We start from the raw sequence: 6913 nt of genomic DNA, 5'->3' as shown, positions 1-6913 counted from the left end.
TAGAAGGAAAGAAATCTTAAAAATTAGGGCAGAAATAAATGCAAAAGAAACAAAAGAGACCGTAGCAAAAATCAACAAATCCAAAAGCTGGTAGTTTGAGAGGGTAAATAAAATTGACAATCCACTAGTCAGACTCATCAAGAAACAAAGGGAGAAAAACCAAATCAATAACATTAGAAATGAAAATAGAGAGATCACAACAGACAACACAGAAATACAAAGGATCATAAGAGACTACTATCAGCAATTATATGTCAATAAAATGGACAACTTGGAAGAAAGGGGCAAATTCTTAGAAAAGTACAACTTTCCAAAATTGAACCAGGAAGAAATAGAAAATCTTAATAGATATATCACAAGCATAGAAATTGAAACTGTAATCAGAAATCTCCCAGCAATCAAAAGCCCAGGTCCAAACGGCTTCACAGCTGAATTCTACCAAAAATTTAGAGAAGAGCTAACACCTATCTTATTCAAACTCTTCCAGAAAATTGCAGAGGAAGGTAAACTTCCAAACTCATTCTTTGAGGCCACCATCACCCTAATCCCTAAACCTGAGAAAGATGCCACACAAAAAAGAGAACTACAGGCCAATATCACTGATGAACATAGATGCAAAATCCTTAACAAAATTCTCGCAATCAGAATCCAACAACACATTAAGAAGATCATACATCATGACCAAGTGGGCTTTATCCCAGGAATGCAAGGATTCTTCAACATCTGCAAATCAATCAATGCAATACAGCGCATTAACAAACTGAAAAATAAAAACCATATGATTATCTCAATAGATGCAGAGAAAGCCTTTGAGAAAATTCAACACCCATTTATGATCAAAACCCTCCAGAAGATGGGAATAGAAGGAACATACCTCAACATAGTAAAAGCTATATATGACAAACCCACAGCAAACATTAACCTCAATCGTGAAAAACTAAGCATTTCCCCTAAAGTCAGGAATAAGACAAGGGTGCCCACTCTCACCACTACTATTCAACATAGTTCTAGAAGTTTTGGCCACAGCAATCAGAGCAGAAAAAGACATAAAAGGAATCCAAACTGGAAAAGAAGAAGTAAAACTCTCAGTGTTTGCAGATGATATGATCCTCTACATAGAAAAACCTAAAGACTCCACCAGAAAATTACTAGAGCTAATCAATGAATACAGTAAAGTTGCAGGATATAAAATTAGCACACAGAAATCTCTTGCATTCCTATACAGTAATAATAAGAAAATAGAAAGAGAAATTAAGGAAACAATTCCATTCACCATTGCAACGAAAAGAATAATATACTTAGGAATATATCTAGCTTAAGAAACAAAAGACCTATATATAGAAAACTATAAAACACTGGTGAAAGAAATCAAAGAGGACACTAATAGATGGAGAAATATACCCTGTTCATGGATGGGAAGAATCAACATAGTGAAAATGAGTATACTACCCAAAGCAATCTATAGATTCAATGCAACCCCTATCAAGCTACCAATGGTATTTTTCACAGAGCTAGAACAAATAATCTCACAGTTTGTATGGAAGTACAAAAAACCTCGAATAGCCAAAGCCATCTTGAGAAAGAAGAATGGAACTGGAGGAATCGACCTGCCAGACTTCAGGCTCTACTACAAAGCAAGAGTCATCAAGACAGTATGGTACTGGCATAAAGAGAGAAATACAGATAAATGGAACAAAAAAGAAAGCCCAGAGATAAATCCACACACCTATGCACACCTTATCTTTGACAAAGGAAGCAAGAATATTTAGTGGAGAAAAGATAATCTCTTTAACAAGTGGTGCTGGGAAAACTGGTCAACCACTTGTAAAAGAATGAAACTAGAACAATCCATAACACCATACACAAGTATAAACTCAAAATGGATTAGAGATCTAAACCTAAGACCAGAAACTATAAAACTCCTAGAGGAGAACATAGGCAAAACACTCTCCGACATAAATCACAGTAGGATCCTCCATGACCCACCTCCCAGAATATTGGAAATAAAAGCAAAAATAAGCAAATGTGACCTAATTAAAATTAAAAGCTTCTGCACAGCAAAGGAAACTATAAGCAAGGTGAAAAGACAGCCTTCAGAATGGGAGAAAATAATAGCAAATGAAGCAACTGACAAAGGATTAATTTCAAAAATATACAAGGAACTCCTGAAGCTCAATTCCAGAAAAATAAATGGCCCAATCAAAAAATGCACTAAAGAACTAAACAGAATCGCCAGTCCAGGTTCAAGGCATGATACAGGATGCTAGGGACTGGTGCACTGGGATGATCCAGAGAGATGATATGGGGAGGGAAGTGGGAGGGGAGTTCAAGATGGGAAACACATGAACACCCGGGGCGGATTCATGTCAATATATGGCAAAACCAATACAATATTGTAAATAATTAGCTTCCAATTAAAATAAATTAATTTTAAAAAAGGGAAAAGAAAAGAATCAAAAAACTAAAAAAAAAGAAAAGAAACCATATTATTATCTCAATAGATGCAGAGAAAGCCTTTGACAAAATTCAACATCCATTTATTATATAAGCTCTCCAAAAAGCAGGCATAGAAGGAAATTACCTCAACATAATAGAAGACATATATTACAAATCCACAGCAAACATTATCTTCAAAGGTGAAAAGTTGAAAGCATTTCCTCTAAAATCAGGAATAAGACAAGGGTGCCCACTCTCACCACTACTATTCAAAGAGAAAAAAAAAAAGAAATGAAAGGAATCCAGATTGGAAAAAGCAAAATAAATCTCACACTGTTTCCGGATGACATGATCCCCTACATAGAATACCAGAAAGATACCAGTAAACAATTCTTAGAGCTAATCAAGGAATATAGTAAAATTGCAGGATATAAAATTCACACATAGAAATCCCTTGCATTCCTGTACACTAACAATGAAAAAAAAAAAGAAATTGAGGAAAAAATGCTATTCACCATTGCAAGGAAAAGAATAAAATACTTAGGAATAAATTTGCCTAAATAAACAAAAGACCTATTATAGAAAACTATAAAACACTGATGAAAGAAATTAAAGATGACTCAAATAGATGGAGAAATATATCATGTTCATGGATCGGAAAAATCAATATAGTGAAAATGAGTATACTACCCAAAGCCATCTTTAGATTCAATGCAATCCCTATCAAGCTACCAACGGTATTTTTCAGAGAACTAGAACAAATAATTTCACAGTTTGTGTGGAAATACAAAAACCCTCGAATAGCCACAGCAATCTTGAGAAAGAATAATGGAACTGGAGGAATCAACCTGCCTGACTTCAGGCTATACTACAAAATTACTGTCACCAAGACAGTATGGTACTACCACAAAGACAGAAATATAGATTAATGGAACAAAAGAGAAAGCCCAGAAATGAATCCACAGACCTATGGACAACTTATCTTTGACAAAAGAGGTAAGAATATGCAATGGAGAAAAGAAAACCTCTTTAACAAGTGGTGCTGGGGAAACTGGTCAACCACCTGCAAAAGAATGAAACTAGAACATTTTCTAACAACATTCACAAAAATAAACTCAAAATTCATTAAAGATCTAAATGTAAGACCAGAAACTATAAAACTCCTAGAGGAAAACATAGGCAAAACACTCTCTGACATAAATTACAGCAACATCCTCTATGACGCACCTCCCAGAGAAATGGAAATAAAAGCAAAATAAACAAATGGGACCTAATTAAATGCAAAAACTTTTGCATAATAAAGGAAACTATAAGCAAGATGAAAAGACACACATCAGAATGGGAGAAAATAATAGCAAGTGCAACTGACAAAGAACTAATTTCCAAAATAAACAACCAGCACATTCAGCCCAATACCAGAAAAATGGGCCAAAGAACTAAACGGACATTTCTCCAAAGACCTACAGATGGCTAACAAATACATGAAATGATGCTAAACATCCCTCATTATCAGAGAAATGCAAATCAAAACCACAATGAGGTATCATATCATGCATTCAGAATTGCTGCTATCAAAAAGGATACAAACAATAAATGCTGGGGAGGGTGTGGAGAAAATGAAACCCTCTTACACTGTTAGTGGAATGGAAGGTAGTACAGCCATGATGGATAGCAGTGTGGAGAATCCTTAAAAAACTGGAAACAGGACTGCAATATGACCCAGCATTTCCACTTCTGGGCATACACACCAAGGATATCAGAATTGAAAGACACATGCACCACACTGTTTATTGCAACATTGTTTACAGTGCTAGGTCATGAAAGCAACATAGATGTCCATCTGTAAACAAATGGATAAGAAACCTGTGGTACATATACATAATGGAATACTCAGTTTAGTTCAATTCAGTCGTTCAGTCATGTCTGACTCTTTGTGATCCCATGAATCAAAGCACGCCAGGCCTCCCTGTCAATCACTAATTCCTGGAGTTCACTTAAACTCATGTCCATCGAGTCGGAGATGCCATCTCATCCTCTGTCTTCCCCTTCTCCTCATGCTCCCAATCCCTCTCAGCATCAGGGTCTTTTCCAAAGAATCAAGTCTTCGCATGAGGTGGCCAAAGTATTGGAGTTTCAGGGTCAGCATCAGTCCTTCCAATGAACACCCAGGACTGATCTCCTTTAGATAGATTGGATGGATCTCCTTGCAAGCCAAGGGACTCTCAAGAGTCTTCTCCAACAGCACAATTCAAAAGAATCAATTCTTCGGTGACCAGCTTTTTTCACAATTCAACACTCACATCCGTACATGACCACGGGAAAAACCATAGCCTTGACTAGACGGAATTTGGTTGGCAAAGTAATCTCTCTGCTTTTTAATATGCTATCTAGCTTGGTCATAAATTTCCCTCCAAGGAGTAAGCGTCTTTTAATTCCATGGCTGCAACCAACATCTGCAGTGGTTTTGGAGCCTTAAAAAATAAAGTCTGACACTATTTCCACTGTTTCTCCATCTATTTCCTAGGAAGTGATGGAACCAGATGCCATGATCTTAGTTTTCTGAATGTTGAACTTTAAGCCAACTTTTACACTCTCCTCTTTCACTTTCATCAAGAGGCTTTTGAGTTCCTCTTCACTTTCTGCCATAAGGTTGGTGTCGTCTGCATATCTGAGGTGATTGATATTTCTCCTGGCAATCTTGATTCCAGCTTCTGCTTCTTCCAGCCCAGCGTTCCTCATGATGTACTCTGCATAGAAGTTAAATAAGCAGGGTGACAATACACAACCTTGATGTACTCCTTTTCCTATTTGGAACCAGTCTGTTGTTGCATGTCCAGTTCTAACTGTTGCTTCCTGACCTGCATACAGGTTTCTCAAGAGGCAGGTCAGGTGGTCTGGTAATCCCATCTCTTTCAGAATGTTCCACAGTTGATTGTGATCCACACAGTCAAAGGTTTTGGCATTGTCAATGAAGCAGAAATAGATGATTTTCTGGAACTTTCTTGCTTTTACCATGATCCAGCGGATGTTGGCAATTTGATCTCTGGTTCCTCTGCCTTTTCTAAAACCAGCTTGAACATCTGGAAGATCATGGTTCATGTATTGCTGAAACCTGGCTTGGAGAATTTTGAGCATATGTTTACTAGCTTTTGAGATGAGTGCAATTGTGTGGTCGTTTGAGCATTCTTTGGCATTGCCTTTCTTTGGGATTGAAATGAAAACTGACCTTTTCCAGTCCTGTGGCCACTGCTGAGTTTTTCCAAATTTGCTGGCATACTGAGTGCAGCACTTTCACAGCATCATCTTTCAGGATTTGAAATAGCTCAACTGGAATTCCATCACCTCCACTAGCTTTGTTCGTAGTGATGCTTTCTAAGGCCCACTTGACTTCACATTCCAAGATGTCTGGCTCGAGGTGAGTGATCACACCATCATGATTATCTTGGTCGTGAAGATCTTTTTTGCACAGTTCTTCTGTGTATTCTGGCCACCTCTTCTTAATATCTTCTGCTTCTGTTAGGTCCATACCATTTCTGTCCTTTATCAAGCCCATCTTTGCATGAAATGTTCCCTTGGTATCTCTAATTTTCTTGAAGAGATCTCTTGTCTTTCCTATTCTGTTGTTTTCCTCTATTTCTTTGCATCAATCGCTGAGGAAGTCTTTCTTATCTCTCCTTGCTATTCTTTGGAACTCTGCATTCAGATGCTTACATCTTTCCATTTCTCCACTGCTTTTCACTTCTCTTCTTTTCAAAGCTATTTGTAAGGCCTCCCCAGACAGCCATTTTGCTTTTTTTAATTTCTTTTCCATGGGGATGGTCTTGATCCCTGTCTCCTGTACAATGTCATGAACCTCCATTCATAGTTCATCAAGCACTCTATCTATCAGATCTAGTCCCTTAAATCTATTTCTCACTTCCACCGTATAATCATAAGGGATTTGATTTAGGTCATATCTGAATGGTCTAGTGGTTTTCCCTACTTTCTTCAATTTAAGTCTGAATTTGGCAATAAGGAATTCATGCTCTGAGTCACAGTCAGCTCCTGGTCTTTTTTTTTGCTAACTGCATAGAGCTTCTCCATCTTTGGCTGCAAAGAATGTAATCAGTCTGATTTCGGTGTTGACCATCTGGTGATGTCCATGTATAGAGTCTTCTCCTGTGTTGTTGAAAGAGGGTGTTTGCTATGACAAGTGCGTTTTCTTGGCAAAACTCTATTAACCTTTGCCCTGCTTCATTCCATGTTCCAAGGCCAAATTTGCCTGTTACTCCAGGTGTTTCTTGACTTCCAACTTTTGCATTCCATTCCCCTATAATGAAAATGTCATCTTTTTTTGGTGTTAGTTCTCAAAGGTCTTGTAGGTCTTCATAGAACCATTCAACTTTGGCTTCTTCAGCATTACTGGTTGGGGCATAGGCTTGGATTACTGTAATATTGAATTGTTTGCATTGGAAAGGAACAGAAATTATCCTGTCAT

The sequence above is a fragment of the Moschus berezovskii genome, chromosome X (genome assembly GCF_049115385.1).
Source record: "Moschus berezovskii isolate FMDL1 chromosome X, NW_MosBer_1.0, whole genome shotgun sequence".
Taxonomy (NCBI): Eukaryota; Metazoa; Chordata; class Mammalia; order Artiodactyla; family Moschidae; genus Moschus; species Moschus berezovskii.
This window is presented reverse-complemented; position numbering follows the sequence as displayed.